Source organism: Armigeres subalbatus, chromosome 2 (genome assembly GCF_024139115.2).
Source record: "Armigeres subalbatus isolate Guangzhou_Male chromosome 2, GZ_Asu_2, whole genome shotgun sequence".
NCBI classification, from domain to species: Eukaryota; Metazoa; Arthropoda; class Insecta; order Diptera; family Culicidae; genus Armigeres; species Armigeres subalbatus.
The window spans coordinates 225,237,195-225,258,108 of NC_085140.1; the positions used below are offsets into that span (position 1 = coordinate 225,237,195).

General features: G+C 39.2%; 1 protein-coding gene and 1 long non-coding RNA gene across 3 annotated transcripts in view; one reads left to right on the forward strand and one right to left on the reverse strand.

Annotated features, from left to right (window-relative positions):
• The window catches only part of LOC134211770 (muscle M-line assembly protein unc-89-like), a 213,058-nt gene that overhangs the window by 30,718 nt on the left and 161,426 nt on the right, over positions 1 to 20,914 (forward strand). The gene's annotated exons all lie outside the window — the stretch shown is intronic.
• On the reverse strand, positions 12,319 to 19,001 carry LOC134211774 (uncharacterized). Of its 2 annotated transcripts, none has more exons than XR_009979090.1 (5): positions 18,796 to 19,001; positions 18,617 to 18,681; positions 18,023 to 18,439; positions 17,161 to 17,706; positions 12,319 to 13,214 (listed from the first exon to the last, which is right to left on the reverse strand). It is a non-coding gene; the product is annotated as an uncharacterized LOC134211774 (long non-coding RNA). The 2 variants fall into 2 exon arrangements; XR_009979091.1 differs by lacking the exon at positions 12,319 to 13,214 and adding an exon at positions 16,859 to 17,012.

The window sequence follows — 20,914 nt, forward strand, 5'->3', positions numbered from 1 at the left end:
CGTGAAGAACATGATCAAATCTGTTCTTCCTACTCTGACTCCTATCCTGAAGCAGCTGGCTTCAAAAATGCCCCTCCTCGAGTCATTCGTATTCTTCGATGACTAACTTCATCGATAAGGCTCATATGATTACGATTCTGTAGTGGAGCTGTCGAAGTATTCTTCCAAAATGAGATATTTTCAAATTTTTAGTTAATAAATTACAATGCGATGCTTTTGCTTTATGTGAAACATGGCTAACACCAGATGTGAACCTTCATTTTCCTGATTTCAACATAATCCGCCAAATAGATATGGAGGCGTGTTATTAGGGATCAAAAAACAACACTCCTTCTATAGAGTCAATCTTGCTCTGATGTCAGGCAAGGAAAAGACCTCAGTATCGCCTCGATATATCTTCCTTCAAATACCGCAATATCTCATAGAGATTTCTCGCACATCTGCTCCGTTATGCCCGAGCCATGGTTGCTCTTGCGAGATTTCAACTCCCACGGAACAGGCTAGGGGGAACTGTACGACGACAATCGTTCCTCAATGATATACGACTCTAATATGTCAATTTTGAATACAGGAGGAATTACACGAGCGGCTCCTCCGGCAAGAGATAGCCGTCTAGATCTTTCCATTTGTTCGATTTGCCGATCGAAGTCTCGATTTCCAATGGACGTAATCAATCTATTTCTACCGACCTCTCATATGTCCTCACGAGGCACATCGATTGGGGAAAATACGCGGAGGCCATCATTGATATAGCGTATTCACAGGCGATAGAAGCACTTCACCCGAAGAGTACGAGTTTATATCCCAGTTGATCCTTGACAGCGCTCTTCAGGCACAACGCAGGCCAGTGCCAGGAGCTCTAGTTCATAGGAAACCACACAGTCCGTGGTGGGGTCAAGTGTACACAACTTTATCGCAAGAAATCCGGCGCGGAAACACGGTTCGGAGAATTTCGGAAACACGGCTCGATCGTACTTCACAAACGGTACGTCGCGCTCGAGATCCAGTTCAAGAAACTGGTCAAAGTGAAGAAACACGGATATTGGCGCACTTTTGTTGAAGGTTTGTCGCGCGAGACCTCAATGAATACTCTGTGGACCGTCGGGAGAAGAATGCGCTACGCGTCGTTCGTAAACGAAGATCGTGAAAGCTCATTGCAATGGATACTCGACTATGCAAAGAAAGTTTGTCCGGATTCGGTGCCGGTGAAGCAAGAGTCACGGGATGGTTTTGCTGACAGGGATGATATGGATCTCTCCTTTTCGATGATAGAATTCTCGCTCTCCTTTCATGTAACAATTCCGCTCCTGGGATGGATAGAATCAAGTTCAATTTACTCAAAAACCTTCCAGACGTCGCGAAGAGGCGCTTATTGAGCTTGTTCAGTCGGATTGGAAGTCGTATCGCTCCATCGCGATGCTGTCCTGTCTTCGAAAGCTGTTTGAGAAGATGACTCTCTTCCTAAAGAGGGAAATAAAATTGTATTAACAAATGGCGGAAAGGCTCAAAAACTTGCTCAGCAGTTCGAGAGTGCCCATAATTTTATTCTAGGTCTCGCTAGTCCAATTGAGGATCAGGTTACACGGAGATTCGAAGACATTCTCAATCAAGAGAATGTTTTTGACCCTTCGTTGGAAACTAATTTGGATGAAGTGAGATCTGTTACTAGAAAATATAAAAATATGAAAGCCTGGTATGATGGTATTTTCTACATACTTATCAAAAAACTTCCTGAGAGCTCTTTATCTTTTTGGTTATTTCATTTAACAAATGTTTTCAATTGGCATACTTCCCAGATAAATGGAAAAACGCCAAAGTTGCTACAAATTTTGAAACCGTACAAAAATCCAGCTGAAGCTTCTAGTTATCGCCCAATGTTTGAAAAGATTATTTTAAATAGAATGATGGTTCATATTGATTGATTTTCATTGGCTTTTATCGGTGAGATCGAACTACCTAAGCTCAAAGTAGAAGGGAGCATGTTTGTAAAGCACGATGAAGCACAGAATTGAAAGTTATCGCAAGCGAGCGACAAGTATGAAATTGAATAGAAGTTGAAACGTAAGCAGAGGGCCATTGAAGAACAACACGAAATTGAAATCGCTGTTATTTTACCTAACGTCCACCCAGGAACGGCTTGGCTGATAGTGTGTGAACTATCTTACCAAGACAGGCAAAATAACAGCGATTTCAACCTGCTGATATGTTGTTCGGCGTTCGGAGACAGTTCTAGCGATCAGTGGCATTTTTCAGATATTCCTGCAAATTGGCGCTACTTATTGGAATTTTTCACGCAACAATTCACACGTTCCTACTTGGCCCAAGCGATCTAATACGAACCGTATTTGTCATTGTTTTGCCAATTAGATTCCTTGTTTATGAGGTTTCATCACCGCGAGAAACTTATTGATTGATTTTCATTGGCTTTTATCGGTGAGATCGAACTACCTAAGCTCAAAGTAGAAGGGAGCATGTTTGTAAAGCACGATGAAGCACAGAATTGAAAGTTATCGCAAGCGAGCGACAAGTATGAAATTGAATAGAAGTTGAAACGTAAGCAGAGGGCCATTGAAGAACAACACGAAATTGAAATCGCTGTTATTTTACCTAACGTCCACCCAGGAACGGCTTGGCTGATAGTGTGTGAACTATCTTACCAAGACAGGCAAAATAACAGCGATTTCAACCTGCTGATATGTTGTTCGGCGTTCGGAGACAGTTCTAGCGATCAGTGGCATTTTTCAGATATTCCTGCAAATTGGCGCTACTTATTGGAATTTTTCACGCAACAATTCACACGTTCCTACTTGGCCCAAGCGATCTAATACGAACCGTATTTGTCATTGTTTTGCCAATTAGATTCCTTGTTTATGAGGTTTCATCACCGCGAGAAACTTATTGATTGATTTTCATTGGCTTTTATCGGTGAGATCGAACTACCTAAGCTCAAAGTAGAAACATGCTCTTTACAAACATGCTCCCTTCTACTTTGAGCTTAGGTAGTTCGATCTCACCGATAAAAGCCAATGAAAATCAATCAATAAGTTTCTCGCGGTGATGAAACCTCATAAACAAGGAATCTAATTGGCAAAACAATGACAAATACGGTTCGTATTAGATCGCTTGGGCCAAGTAGGAACGTGTGAATTGTTGCGTGAAAATTCCAATAAGTAGCGCCAATTTGCAGGAATATCTGAAAAATGCCACTGATCGCTAGAACTGTCTCCGAACGCCGAACAACATATCAGCAGGTTGAAATCGCTGTTATTTTGCCTGTCTTGGTAAGATAGTTCACACACTATCAGCCAAGCCGTTCCTGGGTGGACGTTAGGTAAAATAACAGCGATTTCAATTTCGTGTTGTTCTTCAATGGCCCTCTGCTTACGTTTCAACTTCTATTCAATTTCATACTTGTCGCTCGCTTGCGATAACTTTCAATTCTGTGCTTCATCGTGCTTTACAAACATGCTCCCTTCTACTTTGAGCTTAGGTAGTTCGATCTCACCGATAAAAGCCAATGAAAATCAATCAATAAGTTTCTCGCGGTGATGAAACCTCATAAACAATGATGGTTCATATTAATGACAATTCTATTTTTGCTGATGAGCAATTTGGTTTTCGCCATGGGCATTCAACCACTCATCAGTTATTAAGAGTAGCGAATTCAATTAGGCTCAACAAATCTGAAGGATATTCGACTGGAGTTGCTCTTCTTGATATAGAGAAAGCATTTAACAGTGTTTGGCATGAAGGTTTGATTGTAAAATTGATGAATTTTAATTTTCCTCTGTACATTATTAAACTGATTCAAAATTATTTATCAGATCGCTCACTGCAGGTAAACTATCAGAATTCTAAATCTGATAGATTACCTGTAAGGGCTGGTGTCCCCAAAGGCGGCATACTGGGGCCCATATTGTATAACATGTTTACTTCTGACTTACCTGATTTACCACCAGGGTGTCAAAAATCGTTGTTCGCAGATGACACGGATCTCTCAGCCAAAGGGCGAAGCCTTCGTGTCATTTGTAGTAGTGCAAAAAAGTTTGGATATTTTCTCCACTTACTTGCAAAAATGGAAAATTTCCCCAAATGCTTCCAAAAATCAGCTTATAATTATCCCACATAAGCCGAGAGCTTCTTATTTGAAACCTTCTAGCAGACATATTGTCACTATGAATGGGGTTTCAATTAATTGGTCTAGCGAAGCCAAATGCAGGACCAAAAATTAACTTTTAAAAATCACATGGAAGGCCTTCAAGCCAAATGTAAAAAATATATTAAGTGTCTATATCCACTTATCAACAGAAAATCAAAACTTTGACTTAAGAAAAAACTTTTGATTTGCAAACATTTTTTTAGACCTAGCATGTTGTGCCAATATGGACTAGTTGCTGCAATACCAGAGAGAAGGCACTTCAGAGGATTCAAAATGAAATTTTGAAAATGATTCTGAAGTTGCCTCCGTGGTATAGTACCAATGAACTTCATAGAATTTCCAATATTGAGACAACAAATGTCCATCAAAATAATTTCCAATTTTAGACGAAAATCGTTGCAATCTTCTATTGCAACGATTAGCTCCTTGTACCCTTAGTATAAATTAGGTTAAGTTTGGTTTTAGTTGAAAACATCCTCCATGGTTAAATCAGAGGAAAAATCTTAACTGCCAGAGGCAATTGAAATGTATTCATTCCCAGGTAACCAGTAAGCATTATATAAAGCATTTAAGTGGCATTATATGCGCCTTTACTGCAAAACATTAAATGCCAATAAGCCATATAGTCGCCTTTAATGCTATTTTAATGTAGGTTTTGGATATATGGCTGCTTAAATGCTCAATCCTGCTTTATCGTTAAAGTAGAAATTTTGTTGAGTAGCATTTATTCAGCATCCGGAATACTGAATAAATGCTTAATTTCAAAAATAAGAAAAAAGGTTTTTTTAATTGCATTTTTTTCTAATTTTTTTACATAGTTTTTTTTTTGTTTTATATCGTAATTATATTTTCATATTTGAAATGGAACATAATTTTTTACTTTCTTTGAGCGGGATTCGAACTCGCACTCTTGCCACCCGACGCTGTAGTTGTCATCGCCCTTACCAGCTGGCCCATACGAGAGAGATGGTAGTGGGAATAATTTTGCCCAACATAAACAAAACCCCCTTTCAGGAGCATTGAAACTTAATCTAACTCATCTCAGAATGCAACCGTCACAAACGTCATATCCAGTTGCAATGAAACAACTACAGTAATGCTGCCTTAATGCGTCCATCAAAAATAGTGCAATGGAATAATCAAATGTAGCTTAACTATGTAATTAGTGATAGGGTTAGGTTAAAGACAAATACTCCTGTCAATGGTCGGAATGGAAAACACATTCTGCACGTACCGATTTCTATTCTCAAATGTAAGTTCATTGGACAAATAGTCCCCGCTATATGGTTCCATATTGGAAAACGTTTGACGTATGAACACTACAGGCCTCAAAGTGGCACTAATGTAGCTGTTCCATTGCACTTAACAAAAAACAACATTGTGCATTCAAAATGCTATTATAAGATTATGCCTCTCATGATTGCTTTGAGAATGCTTATTTAGAACAGCCAGGTTTTCGAAATGCTTATTTACAGCATGGAGCATATGCAATGCCAGTATAATCCTACTAGTGCTTACTTTAATGTTTATTGGTTACCTGGGTAATAATTAAAAATGTAACATATCAAATAAGGATGATAGTGTTAAGAAAACACGGAACACCTAGTCTAAGAGATGAATGCATGTTTTAGGTAATTAGCAAATAAAATTAGTTCAAAAAAATGATTCGCTTCCGGCTAGACAAATGGGTTGAATCGAATAGTTTTTTGTCAGATACACAATTTGATTTCCCCAGGGGCAAGGAAACAAACGACTGTTTTGCGTTGCTTTCTTCAGAAATTCGGCTTACTTTCGCTAAAAAAGAGTAAATGTGCTCAGTGTTTTTGGACATTAAGGAGGCTTTTGATTCAGTTTGCGTCGATGTCTTATCCGACAAACTCCACTCGTGTGGACTTTCACCAATTTAGAACAACTATTTGTACAATTTGTCAGAGAAGCGTATGAGTTTTTCTCATGGTGACTCGGCAACTTCACGAATTAGTGGGGTCTCCCCCAGGGCTCATGTTTGAGCCCCCTTCTTTACAATTTTTACGTCAGAGACATTGATGAATGTCTCATGCCAAATTGCTCGATAAGACAGCTTGCGGATGACTGTGTTGTATCCGTTTCGGGGCCAACCGCAGTTGATCTACAAGGACCATTGCAGGATACACTGGACATTTTGTCTACTTGGTCTACAAAGCTGGGTATCGAATTCTCTCCGAAGAAAAAATAAGCCGGCGAAGTTCCCGCTCCAACTGATGGGTGTCTTACTCATAGCATGTCTTCTAAATATCTCGGGGTCTGGTTCGACTCGAAATGCACCTTTGGGAAGGACATTGTGTATATCTGACACAAAAATGCCATAAACGGATCAACTTCATGCGAACAATAACCGGAACATGGTGGGGAGCGCATCCCAAAGATCTTATAACGTTGTATCGAACAAAAATTTTGTCGCTCCTCGAATACGATAGTTTCTGCTTCCAGACTGCGGCTAAAACACACATGCTCAAGCTTCAACGGATTCAGTACCGTTGTCTCCGTATCGCGTTAGGTTGTATTAATTCGACTCATATAATGAGTTTGGAAGTACTTGCGGGAGTACTGCTGACAGATCATTTCGCGGAATTATCGCTCCGGTACCTCGTCCGCTGTGAGATTCTCAATCCATTGGTCATTGACAACTTCGAGAAGCTGCTGAACAAAACACTCAATTTCGATTCATGAGTATTCATCACTGGTATATGACGCTGGAGGTAAGCCCATCTTCAGTTGACACCAATTGTGCTAACTTTTAGACTCTTACAGTCCCTCTGTTACTTTTGATCTGTCCATGAAGCAGAAGCTTCATTCCTTGTCGTATTTCTGGATGAGCCGGACGTATTTTACTTCCGTGTCTCATCACGTGACGCGCTTTATACCGCTAGAGTTTTTTTTCCCCGTTTAGTATTCGGCGGGTTGTTTTTATATCGTTAAGTTGCCTACGCGAGTGTAAAGCTAGTTACAAGGTGATTTATCCAGCCGACTAGTTAAGGAAGCAAGCTGTTCTAGCGATGCTATTGCAGTCTCGTTAGTTTGTTTTTTTTCATCAAGTGCTGCGACGACGATCAGTATCAATCAGCATCAGGTCGTCATCGACAAAGCTACCTACTCGGGTAGGCAGCAAACAGGCTAAGTAAAAAGATTGTATCCCATTGTCTCTTTGTATTCGTTTAACTTTCAGCCACGCACCAGTGGTGAAGCTTTTGTGTGCTCTGCCTGTCGTTAGGCAAGGGTGGCACCGTTGCATTAGAGTGGGACGAAACGCAAAAAAGGTTGCCTGAATTATTATTAAAAACTTTGAATTTTATTTTCTTCTTTTTTTTGTGTGTGTGTTTGTTTTGTTATTATTATAATTAAAACCTATTAGTATTATTTTTTTCTCTTCTATTATTTTTGGGGAGGGAGGGGGATTTTGTATTACATTTCATGGACGAAGAAAACGGAGGCGAGACGCCTCCCAAAGACAATGTCGTTCGCACGCGATTCTACCAGGCTTCTTCGCCTGGGCCTTGGGTTGTTTACTTTCGGCAGAAAGTGAAAAGTATTGATTTCCTAGGAATTGATTTGACGCGTCGTTTTCCGAAAACTGATTTTCATCGGATCAATCGGAACAAACTACGTGTAACTGCACCTACATACCAGGATGCAAATGCTATCGCAAAAGACCAGAACTATAATGTGGAATATTTGGTTTATGTGCCCTCGCGGAAGGTCGAGATTGAAGGCGTAATTAACGCAGCGAGCCTGACTTGCAAGGATGTGCTTGCAGGAAAAGGCCGTTTAAAGAATGCCCTGCAATCTACCGTGGATATTCTGGACTGCAAGGAATTGCATTCAGCAGCCATGGTAGATGGTAAAAAAGTATATTCGAAGTCAGGTTCGCTAGGGGTAACGTTTGCCGGTTCGATACTCCCAAAATATGTAGATATCGAAAATATGTTGTTTCCGGTGCGTCTTTTTGTACCCAGAGTTTTCAATTGTACCAACTGCAAACTGCTCGGCACACTGCCGAGTTTTGCGACAACAAGCCCCGTTGTGGCAAATGTTTTGAAAGGCATAGGGAGGAGTCCTGCCAACAACAAGTTACAAAGTGCGCTTATTGTGGCATGGACCCTCCCCATGGTTTGCAAGAATGCCCGGTGTACAAAAAGCGCACCCAAAAAGTTAAGCGTTCATTAGTACAGCGCTCTAAGCAGTCGTATGCAGAAATGGTGAAGTCGCAAGACACATCCGCAACTGCCAACGCAACGGCTGCTATTTCAGCTGCCGTTCAAGTAAGTGATTTTTATTATGTCATTTCCATAGACGAATCGGACTCTGACGTAGCCGATATGGATGATTCTGCGGAGGTAAACGTACCCGAAAAGAGGAAGAAACTGTCTTCCCCGGGATTGCGCCGTAAGAAAACAAAAATCATCCCTAGAAGCTTGCCGAAATCTGATGGTAATGGGGGATTATTTAAAATTCCGAAGCAGCCTGTCTATACTGCTCCTTTTGACCCATGTTGCAGTAAGACATTCCCGCCATTGCCTAAAACTGATGTTACAAAGAAACATCAGGCAAGGAATATCTCTGAGCAGAAAACTGCTACTCGCACTTCAAAGAAAAGAATCTCGTCCAAGCGAGGATTGATATCCTTTAAGGATCTTGTGGATCGTATTTTGAACTTGTTCAATATTCCGAATTCATTGAGGCCAATCATTGACCTCTTTATTCCAACAGTTGAAAGTTATCTGAAGCAATTGACTGTTTCATGGCCCCTTCTTGCAGGACTTGTATCTTTCGATGGATAATACGGCCATACAAGATACAATCACTGTGCTGCAGTGGAACTGTCATAGTCTGAAACATAAATTGGACGTGTTTAAGTTTTTAATTCGCAACTCCGATTGCGATATATTTGCACTCTGTGAAACATGGCTTTCTTCTGAAGATGAAATCAACTTCCACGATTTTAACATTATTCGCCAAGATCGGAATGATCATTATGGTGGCGTTCTTTTGGGAATCAAAAAATGTCACACTTTCTACAAAATTCCCATTCCGACTGTTAATGGTTTAGAAATCGTCGCTTGCCAAGTAAATGTAAAGAATAAATACCTTTGCATAGCTTCAGTGTATATTCCCCCAAATGCCTCACTTAATCGTCGGCATCTTTGGAGCGCAGTCTCTCTTTTATCATCCCTAGTTTTAATACTGGGTGATATGAATGCACATGGTATTGCATGGGGCGAAACTAGAGACGATAACAGAGCGCCTATTTTCTATGATTTGTGCGACGATTTCAACTTGAATATTTTGAACACAGGCGAAGTAACTCGAATAGGACCTCAAGGTCAGGAAAGTCGAATAGATCTGTCTTTATGCTCTAATTCACTATCATTAGATTCCACGTGGAAGGTAATCCAAGCTCCCCATGGTAGTGACCACATGCCGATAGTCACCACAATCAAAAGCGGCTATCAACGATCAGTGCCAGTTAATGTTCCTTTCGACCTCACGAAAAACATTGACTGGCAAAAATTTGCATCGGCGGTAAACATTGGTATTGAATCAACTGATATTCTTCCTCCACTGGATGAGTATCGATTCCTTACCGAATTGATTCATAAAAGCGCACTAGAAGCTCAGAAACGACGCGTTCCAAGTACATCTGTCATAAGAAGACCAGCCACTCCTGGATGGGATGATGAATGTACTAAGTTGTATTCTGAGAAATCTGATGCCTTCAAGGCCTTTCGTAAATACGGAAGGTCCGAGCTTTTCGAAGAGTATTTGAGGCTTGAAAGAAAGCTCAAAAATCTTCTCAAGGCTAAAAAACGTAGCTACTGGCGACGTTTTGTCGAGGGACTATCACGAGAAACCTCAATGACAACACTTTGGAAAACGGCCCGCAACATGCGGAACCGCATTTCCACCAACGAGAGTGAAGAATACTCCAATCGATGGATATTCAACTTCGCAAAAAAGGTCTGTCCAGATTCCGTACCAGCAGAACCGCTATTTCGAGAATCTACGCTTGATCCCGGTTCTTTGGGTGGACCATTCTCAATGCTGGAAATATCTATGTCTCTTCTTTCATCAAACAATTCTTCTCCGGGATGCGATAATATCAAATTCAATCTTCTAAAAAACCTCCCAGATATCGCTAAAAGACGATTACTTGACCTGTACAATTGTTTCATGGAGTACAACATCGTACCACCAGAATGGCGACAGGTCAAAGTAATAGCTATTCAAAAGCCTGGGAAACCAGTGTCTGATCACAATTCATACCGACCGATTGCCATGCTATCGTGCATGAGGAAATTATTGGAGAAAATGATCCTTTCAAGAATTGACCATTGGGTCGAGCAAAATGCATTACTGTCAAATACTCAATTCGGTTTTCGAAAAGGTAAAGGAACAAATGATTGTCTAGCGTTGCTCTCTTCAGATATACAGCTGGCCTATGCGCACAAGGAGCAACTGGCTTCAGTTTTCTTGGATATTAAGGGCGCTTTTGATTCTGTTTCCATAGAAGTACTGTCGGACAATCTGCACAGTAGTGGATTACCCGTTATTTTGAATAATTTCTTGTACAATTTGTTGTCAGTAAAACACATGAACTTTACTCTCGGCACTCTGACAACTTCCAGAAATAGCTACATGGGCCTTCCCCAAGGTTCATGTTTAAGTCCCTTGCTTTACAATTTCTATGTTAAAGATATTGACAATTGTTTGGAAGGACAATGCACGCTTAGACAACTTGCAGATGATACCGTGATCTCCCTAAGAGGTTCATGTGCAAATGTCCTGCAAAGACCATTGCAAAATTCCCTAAATAACCTGACTGTTTGGGCCAGACATTTAGGGATCGAGTTCTCTCCGCAAAAAACTCAATTGGTTGTGTTTACTAAGAAGCGGTACCCTGCTCAACTGAAACTAAAGCTGTTGAAAGATGACATAAATCAATCTTTATCTTCTAAATACCTTGGGGTCTGGTTTGATTCTAAGTGTACCTGGAAGACCCATATTGATTATTTGTTAGAGAAATGCCGAAAAAGGATCCATTTTCTCCGTTCTATCTCCGGAACATGGTGGGGCGCTCACCCGGAAGACCTCATCAAACTATATAAAACGACTATTCTCTCTGTTTTAGAGTATGGCTCTTTCTGCTTCCTCTCAGCAGCTGAGTGCCACCTAATCAAATTGGAACGAATTCAATATCGTTGTTTGCGTATTGCCCTTGGCTGTATGCATTCAACGCATAACATGAGCCTGGAGGTGCTTGCTGGAGTCACTCCTATAAAGCACCGTTACTGGGAGCTCTCACTTAGAATACTGATCAAATGTGGAACAAGTAACACACTTGTATTAGAAAACTTCGATAATATGCTTGAACTGGTTCATCGTTCAAAATACCTGCGAGTCTATCTCAACTACATATCGTCAGATCTTTGTCTTCCATGTTATAATCCACCTCGAGTTCACTTCGTCAACGACAGTTCCTCAATTGAATACGATCTGTCCATGAAACACGCTATTCAAGGAATACCAGATCATCTTCGACAAATATCTATCCCTTCAATTTTTTCTGAAAAATATGAACATGTCAATTGCAATAACAGATATTTCACTGATGGTTCTCGCATTAACGGATCCAATGGCTTCGGTGTTTTCAACGTAAATTCAACCACCTTCCGAAAACTTCAGAAAGAAAATTCGTTATTAAAATTAAAAAAACCATTGGTAAAATTAAAAAGTTGCGTTGGTTCTTTTTCGTAGAGAGTGCTGTAAGTTCAAAATAAAAGTACGCCAACTTTTATTTTGATTATGGTTCAAAAGTTGCATAAAGCTCTAAATTTAAAAGTTTGAACATTCAAAACTAAATTGTACAACTGTGAAAGAAAATGTTCACACTATAAGAAATAGAGTGAAATATTTTCATTCAGAATAAAAAATACCTCCTTATTCTTCCCTCTCACCCTTCAATCATCTTTCCATTTTGAATTAAAACAAGAAAATCGCAACGAATAGCTTTAAGTTTTTATTTTAAACATTTTCTTCACTAACACGGTGTAAGCTGCAGCATCTGGCATGCACAACACAGTGGGCAGTGGCCACTTTTGTACATACACAGGATTTTGTTTTTACACGATTTTTTTTCGCTCGTATTTTTGATCGTGTGACTTCAATTTGCCACCAATCTCTTCGCAACATGTTTCAAAAAATCCAGAATAAATCAAAGAAAAATCACATGACAATTAATATACGTTAAACATTTAGGATGAGTGGAAAATTGAGAAAATGTAAATCGTGTAAAAACAAAATCCAGTGTATATTTGAAAAGTTCTTGGTTTCGGATTTGGCTAGCACAAGAAAAGTAAACCTTTTAAATTGATGGTCTAAACAGAACTGATTTATTCGTTTTCTTCTCGACTACATTAATCTGAGTTTGCCTAATCTTTCTCATGCTCACACCTCTCTTCGATCTCTACCTCTCAACGTATCTCTTTTAACATATTTGGTTAACCTTCGAGTGGACACTACAGTCCTTTACCCTTAATAAAACGATAGGTAATATTTCAATTAAAATTCTCTTCATATGAACATTCGACATTTCGATTTGAAACAGATATTTTTTTTTACAATAATAATTCATGAAAACATCTTAATAATAAACAAAACCTTCTTTTCTCCTTTTCTTAATCTTCCTGCTTGAATTTCTTTTCGAAACCACTCTTGGTGGAACACTTAATTCATCATTTGTAATTTCATTATTTTCATGCACAAATTCGAGAGTTCCATGCAAAACATCATCATTCTCACTTCGCTGGTCTAGAAAAAGAAAAGAATCCGCGGGGAAACCGTAGAAATCGTCTTCGTCGGAATCCTCATCCTCCCTTTTTCTTTTCGAACAGCTACTTCTTTCTTTACCTGGAGCGCTTTCTCCGCTAGTAAGGTAAATCTTCTTTCGGCGAGCGCGTTGCAACTGTGGCAGTTTCAACTGGCGTTTATGCGCCAAAATGATTCTGCCGCCCAGAGAAATCTGAAATGTAGTATCGGAGTTGTGTTTTAAAAACTTTGCAGGCAACCAACGTCTGATGTCTGTGCTATTAAAATTTTTGTAATAAATCAGATCACCATTTTTTAATTTATTGTAGTCATCATTGTGTATAGTATTATCTACTAAATCGTCCTGTTTATATGACGTTCTTTGTTTAGGTTTAGGGCTATTTTTAGGATTTATCAAATCCAACAGGGTTTTTGGCTTATAACTTAAAAGTCTTTCAGAGGGAAATTGGTTTGCACCCAAACAAATATTACGGTAATTAAAAAGGAAGTATGTCAGTTGTTCGTCCGTGTCCATTTTTCTGATTTCTGTGTCAAGTAGCAACTTTTTGAGCGAATCCTTCACCACCCGTACCATCCGTTCTGCCTGGCCGTTGCTTTCCGGGTGGTAAGGTGGACTTTTAAGTACCTCAATTCCTTGATTCTCAAAAAACCTGACGAAAGCGTCTGAATTAAAAGGAGGTCCATTATCGGTGACTAAAGTATCCGGCAGTCCAAACCTGGCAAAAATCCTAAGAAAAACGTTAATCACTCTTCTGTGATCCGTACCATGTTTCATATACTCCACCTCAATCCATTTCGTAAAGCTATCGACAATTAGCAGAAATACCTTTTTCTCAAGGTAAAATAATCAGCATGTATTCTGCTGAACGGTTTATTGGTTGCAATCCATTGAGAATAAGGCGGTTTTTGGTAACAATATTTATATCGTCACAAAAATTGCAGCTTTGTACAAAAACCTCAACATCTTTATTCAAACCAAACCAATAGACCGTTCTGCGTGCCAACTGTTTGATTTTGTTGATGCCTGAATGGTTCATGTGCAGGAGTTTTAATACTTTTTGTTTCATGGAGTCAGGTACGATCACTCGATCTTGGAACAAAAGACACCCTTCTACTTCCTCAAGATCCTGATAGTGAGAAAAAATATCTACAAAACATCTATCCAATCTTTCTGGCCAGCCTTTCCTCAGGTACTGCAGTAGGGTTTGCAAAAAATCATCTTTGGAAGTTTCTTCTGCTACTTCTTTATAATCTAAGGGGAACTCATTCGAAAAATTCAGATTTTTTACGTAATCAACTGATAAATGCTTCGGAACTTCTGTAGATAGTGGAAATCGTGAACAAAAGTCTGCGTTCCCTAATCTTGAAGAAGGACGATAAATTATGTCGAAATCATAGATGGCTAACTCCATCACATATCGTTGTAAACGTGTGACTGCAATCGGTTGCTTTCCTTCTTTCCCAAATATCCCTATAAGCGGTTTATGATCTGTAAAAATAGTGAACTTCATTCCATATAGAAATTTATGGAATTTCTTAACAGTGCTAACAACCGCTAGGGCCTCCAGATGTAAGATAGGGTATTTTTTTTGGGCATCGTTGAGTGAGAAAGAAACAAAGCTTATTGGTTTCTCATCACCGTCTACAACATGGGCAATGACGCCCCCAAGGCCATAATTGCATGCATCGGATACTACTACTACAGGTTTGTATGGGTCAAAATATTCTAGCAGTGTAGGTTTCAACAACATTTTTTTGCAGTCATTGAATACTTTGTTGCATTCCAAACTCCAAACATATTTCACGTCTTTCCTTAAAAGTCTGTAGAGACAACTTATGCGGGAAGACAAGTTTGGAATGAACTTGGCGTAAAATGTCAATAGTCCTAAAAATGCCTTCAGTTCCGTAATATTTTGTGGAGCTTTTGCTTGACGAATTGTCTCTACCTTACTAGGGCAAGGAAGCAAGCCCTTGTCAGTCAGAACATGTCCTAAATAAGGCAGTTCATTGACGAAAAATTTACATTTTTTAAAATTTACTTTAATGTTGGCTTTGGATAATCGTTCCAAAACCAATAAAAGCTTATTCATACAATCTTGAAAATCTTCACCTGCTATAAGTACGTCATCTAAGTATACTGAGACGTTTTGTAAACCTGCCAAAACTTGGTCCATAACCTTCTGAAAAATGGCCGCGCTGGATGATGCACCTTGGGGCAATCTATTGTAAGAGTAAAGTCCCTTAATCGTGTTGATTACTAAAACTTCCTCGATCTTTCAGATAAAAGTAATTGGGTGTACGCACCCTCTAAATCTAGAGCGCAAAAAACTTTAGATCCGGAAAGATTAGCAAATAAGTCCTGTGCTACGGGCAATGGATATGAGTTTGGGAGTATTACTTTATTAATAGAGACTTTACAGTCTATTACAAGTCTAATGTTGTTATCCTTTTTAATAATTACAATAACTGGAGAAGCCCATTCACTGACTTCTACAGGCGTTATAACTCCATCTTTCTCCAATTCGTCCAAATAATCTAAAACTCTTTGACGTAGGCGCAAAGGTACTTGATAAACCTTTTTTAAAAATCGGTGTTTCCTCCTTCAAGACCAAATCGCCAGAAAAACCTACTATTGGACTTGAAAAATCCTTATTAAAAACAGTAGGAAACTTACTTTTGATGCTGTCGATCAAACTCTCTCTGCTTTGTAAACCGATGTTTCCAACCGGCAATGTCAAATTCATAAATGTATTTCGCCATCCTTCGAAAAACTCGTCCAACCACGAGCGACCCATGAGCGGGATAAAATCGTTCTGGCAGCGTAAAACCACCAAATATAGTTGTTTCTGCATTCCATTCAGTTGAACTGTTACTTGCACTTTTCCTAAAACTGTTAGCTTGCTTCCGCTTATAACTACTAATCTTTTATTACATTTTTGCAATTTCAAATGTTGAAAATTTCTATAAAAAAGTTCCTCTGGTATAACTGTTTCTGCTGATCCGCAATCTACTTCCATTGTAAGGCGTTGTCTCTCAATGTTGATTTCCAAATAGCAAGGTTCGTTTTGTCGATTAGTTGATACAATGTTCAAACAAGGTGAGTCTTCCTCATCCGAACTCGAACTAATGTCTGCTTTCAAACGCTTGAAAATTTCAGTTGTTTCCGACACAGAGGGTTTAGACTTTGGTGAATCTACAAACTTTACACTGTAACTTTTGCTATCAGGGCTTTTTCTATTCAGTCTGTAGCAATATTTTCGCGTGTGGCCTCTCTTTTACAAAAGGAACAAAAATATGAAGGCTTAACTGCATCGTTATAGTTTCTATTGCGAAATTTACCAGAACTTCTACCTCTAGAATACGATCTAGACCTATCGTGCTCGTAGCTTCTGCTTCTGCTTCTGTATCTGCCTCTAGAGGTGTCTGGTTTGGGACCCAGTCTATTTACAATGCTGACTCTCTTGTCATCATCATTCAATATACGTGTTCTACTAGAAGATATTTCCTGATTTAGTATAATCTTCTCTGCTTTAGAGGCTGATAAGTCCTCCTCGTCGAATAAACGTTTTTGCAAATTATGATCATAAACACCGATCACTAGCATGTCCCTAATTGCCCTGTCCTTGAAGTCACCAAATCCACATTTTTCAGCCAAAACTTTAACGGCAATTACAAAATCTTCCAATTTTTCAAATTTGCCTTGCCGTCTCGTCCAAAATTTGAAGCTATGTATAACTTCAGAATCTATCTTGTCGTATCTGTTTTTCAGTTTGTCCGTCATTTGTTTGTATGTCAAGTCCTTTAAGTCTTGTCCGGGAAACAGTTTCTTCAGTTCGGTGAAAACCTCAATACCGCATACAGCCAAAATGAAGTTTTATATCGTTCAACTGGATATTGATTGTGCTCAAACATATATTCGAGCTGCTCAAGGTATTGGGAAAACGGTATGGATCCAGGCAAGTAAGGATCCGGAGCAGTAACCATAGACATTCTTAAAAGTAAACAAAACAAAAGTGCTCTCAATATGCAAACGGATCAACAAATTGTCTCAAAAATTGAAATAAATAGCATTCAAACTGATTCTGTTGTAAATACGTTAACCCAAGCGAAATCAAATAAAAACAATGATGTTCACGTACCTGTTGTCGTTGTTACTTAGTAAATTGGTAATCCTTTAACCACTATGTTGTCCCGGATAGGACACGTCTTCTCCCGAACAATTCCACACGAAGCAGGGATAAACACTCCTAACAACAGCAGCAGCTCAACGTGATCGTCTGAATGGAAAGCGTAACAACAACAGCCAGCAGTATACAGCACTAAAAACTCCGTCCGCAGCAAACCGAGTCCACCAAAATCAACCAAAACAGCAGCTATCGATGATCGCACTAGATTCACCAGCCTACCGATGCACCAGAGTTCAATGAACGTAGCGCCGAAAATAAACGCTTCGATGCACTTTCAGCTCTCTCTACTCTGTGGTTTGTTTACTCTGCGTCAACTCACTTATCACTTCTCAGCTACGCTTGAACGATGTGAACGGAGACAAAAGATCGTAATCTCTCTCGACGTCTCGATCGGGTGATGGTTATCGCTGGATGCTGATACTGTTCCTTTTCCGCAGCGTTCCTCTACGATCACTCAAGTGCCCTAAGGCATGCAGGGTTGGCGAGTAGCGTAAAATGCTGTAAAGATTGAATTGTACAATGTGAAACAAGCGTTTATACAATAGAGCTCAAATGAGAACCCACGCCAAAAGAATCACAGAATGGCGGTTGCGATGAGAAAAATGAAAAGTTCTCTAAATAGATTTACAATCCATATAACGACGATCAAAATGGCTAAAATTGCTATTATTCTGGAGAAAAAAAAAACTTATATTCAATGTCTCAGAACAATAGTACAATAGATAGTCAAAGCCAAAAAATATAATTCAAAGAAATTTCCAACAAATGATTCCAAAAAATAATCCTCTTTTGAGTTAAACAAAACGATACTTACGCCGATATTAAAAAATTCACTAACTAATGTATGTACAGTCTTAACTTACTATGTACAGAAAAAAATAGAAAAAAATGCACTTATGATTACTAGAATTCACTGCTTTATAATTCAATTTCATCCACGTCGCCACTGAAAAGTTCTTGGTTTCGGATTTGGCTAGCACAAGAAAAGTAAACCTTTTAAATTGATGGTCTAAACAGAACTGATTTATTCGTTTTCTTCTCGACTACATTAATCTGAGTTTGCCTAATCTTTCTCATGCTCACACCTCTCTTCGATCTCTACCTCTCAACGTATCTCTTTTAACATATTTGGTTAACCTTCGAGTGGACACTACAATATTTAGGATGCCAGCCCCTGGCCAGGGTGAGGGTGCGCACCATTGCCTTCTGTGGACATTGCATCATAAAATTCCTGTAGGAAAAGAAAGAAAAACCAGGCATAAATACCATAATGAGTCTGATGATGCCAACCAACTCCGGTACTTCAAGTTTAATTTTGCACCGGAGTGAGTAGCTGCTTTTGATGATTAAAACTTTCGAGCTCTAGCATTACCTCTTTTCATATTCATGTCTAGAAAATATGACCTACCTGCTCAATTGGTGCGCCGAATATTTTTCTGGAACTTTCAGGACCAAGAACGACAGGAACATTAGCTGCAAAATAAAAGAAAGCACATCAGAATTCTCGGATCATAACACACTACCACAATCGCTTTTACTAGCGCTTTCTCAGGACCGGTCATAAATATATTTATTTGTGTGACTTACCTTCGAATGGCAAAAGTTTCGATTCGATTCCTACGCGGATGGCCATTTCCCCCATTTCCTCTTTTCGGTTCAGGCCAGTGAATATATGAAATTACTGGATTGTTGTTGTCTGTTGTGGCCAAAAATAGTATTTACAAATGACATGAAATACATATTAGGGAATTATTTATTTTCAATATTTATAATTATTAAATATTAGATTAAACCATGTACTTTATTATATAAAGTAGAGCATTTAAAATCTTTGAGTGTGGTCAATATTATATGTATACATATTTTATTTGATAATTCTTGATTTTAATTTACTATTATAGTTCAAAGTAATATTTTTTTAATAAGTAGAAGTTAAGTAGAAGTAAGTATAAGAACCCACAAGCGAGATTAAGCATTACATTCCTAAACCATCTTTTATTTTTGGCTCGATTTATGGCACACGATATTCCATAGTGAGTATGAAACTGACGAAATGCTATTTTTGTGGAGGAATGATTTGAGAACTTGACAGTCAAACAATGTTCATGGCGAAAATGTGAACTTTTAAATTTACAATCAGATCAAGCAGAAAATATTTTTAAATTTGCTATATTACTTTTGGAGAGAGTATTTAAACTTTTGTTTTCAAGAAATTTTTACACTTTTCAAATAGAAAGCGCAAAACATTCTGTTAAACCATATTTGTTTTTTGTGTGTAAAGTTTCTGCGCGAGCGTGGTTCAGAGGTGAGGACTTAAGCCGAGGCTTCATTCGCACGATGTCGAGACTTATGTCCAATCACTATTCACTAAACGCACACCTCTATAGAATAAAACTGGTTGATAGCAACCTATGTAGGTGTGGAGCCGGTTACGATGACATCGATCACGTAGTTTGGTATTGCTCGGAAAACGACGCCTCCAGAGAGCAACTATTGGATACCCTTGTGGCCCGAGGTAAACAACCCTACAGGGAAGTAAGAGGTCTTTTGGGGGATCGCGATGTGGTTTACATGCAGGCCATTTATGCCTTTCTTTGCTCGTCTGACATAAAAGTCTAATTCCCCTATTTTTTTTTCTTTCTCGTTTTTGTTTTTGTCTTATTGTTCTGTGTAATACGAAGCTATGGCCATCCGGAAGATGCTCCCTGGCGAGCCACAACTCGAGCTCGACGCTACGCCATACCGTTATTGACGTTAAATACCCGGATGAGCAGCTGTAATACCTCAAACCTAAATCCCAACCTAGTCCGTCCTGAAATTACGCAATCTAACCTTGAGTCGTCACGAGTATCTTGGTCTATACCCTTTCCCCTTACTAACTGTTGATAATAAGATGATATCGATTGTAAATATCATAAAGTCTCGGCTCCGTTAAGTGTTATACACGCCTGAGCCTGTCAAATAAACACAATAGATAAAAAAATAAGCAGAAGCTTCATTGAATACCAGACTTCCTTCGTGTGGAGGTCATACCTCCATTATTTGCAAGCAAATACGGACAGGCCAGTGAGGAGAGAAGCTTTTTCACAGATGGGTCAAAAATGGATGACTCCACTGGTTTCGGTGTTTTTAACGTTTTTCATAGCGCTTACTTAACAGCTCAAAGAGCCCAGCTCCGTATACATTGCTGAGTTAGCAGCCATACACTATTCCCTTGAGCAAATCGCATCCCTACCTCCTGACCACTTTTTTATCTTCACCGACAGTCTAAGTTCCTTGGAGGCTGTTCGGTCAATGAAATCGGTTAAGCACTCAGCGTGTCATCTGAACGGGATACGAAAATCTTTGAGTGCTTTATCACAACGGCCCTACACAATCACCATGGCTTGGATCCCTTCTCATTGCTCGATTCCGGGAAGTAAGAAAGCGAATTCTCAGGCTAAGGTGGGCGCTATGGAAGGTGATATTTACGATTGGCAAATCACCTTCGATGAATTTTTCGCATTAGTTCGTCAGGAAACCTTGATCAGATGGCAACAAAAATGAACAAATGGGGAGATGGGTAGATGGCTGTATTCAATTCGCCAACAGGTGTCGAAGCCACCATGGTTCAAAGAATTGAATTTGTGACGAGACTTCATTCGAACCATGTGTCGTCTAATGTCCAACCACTACTCTTTAAATGCACATCTTTTTCGAATTGGCC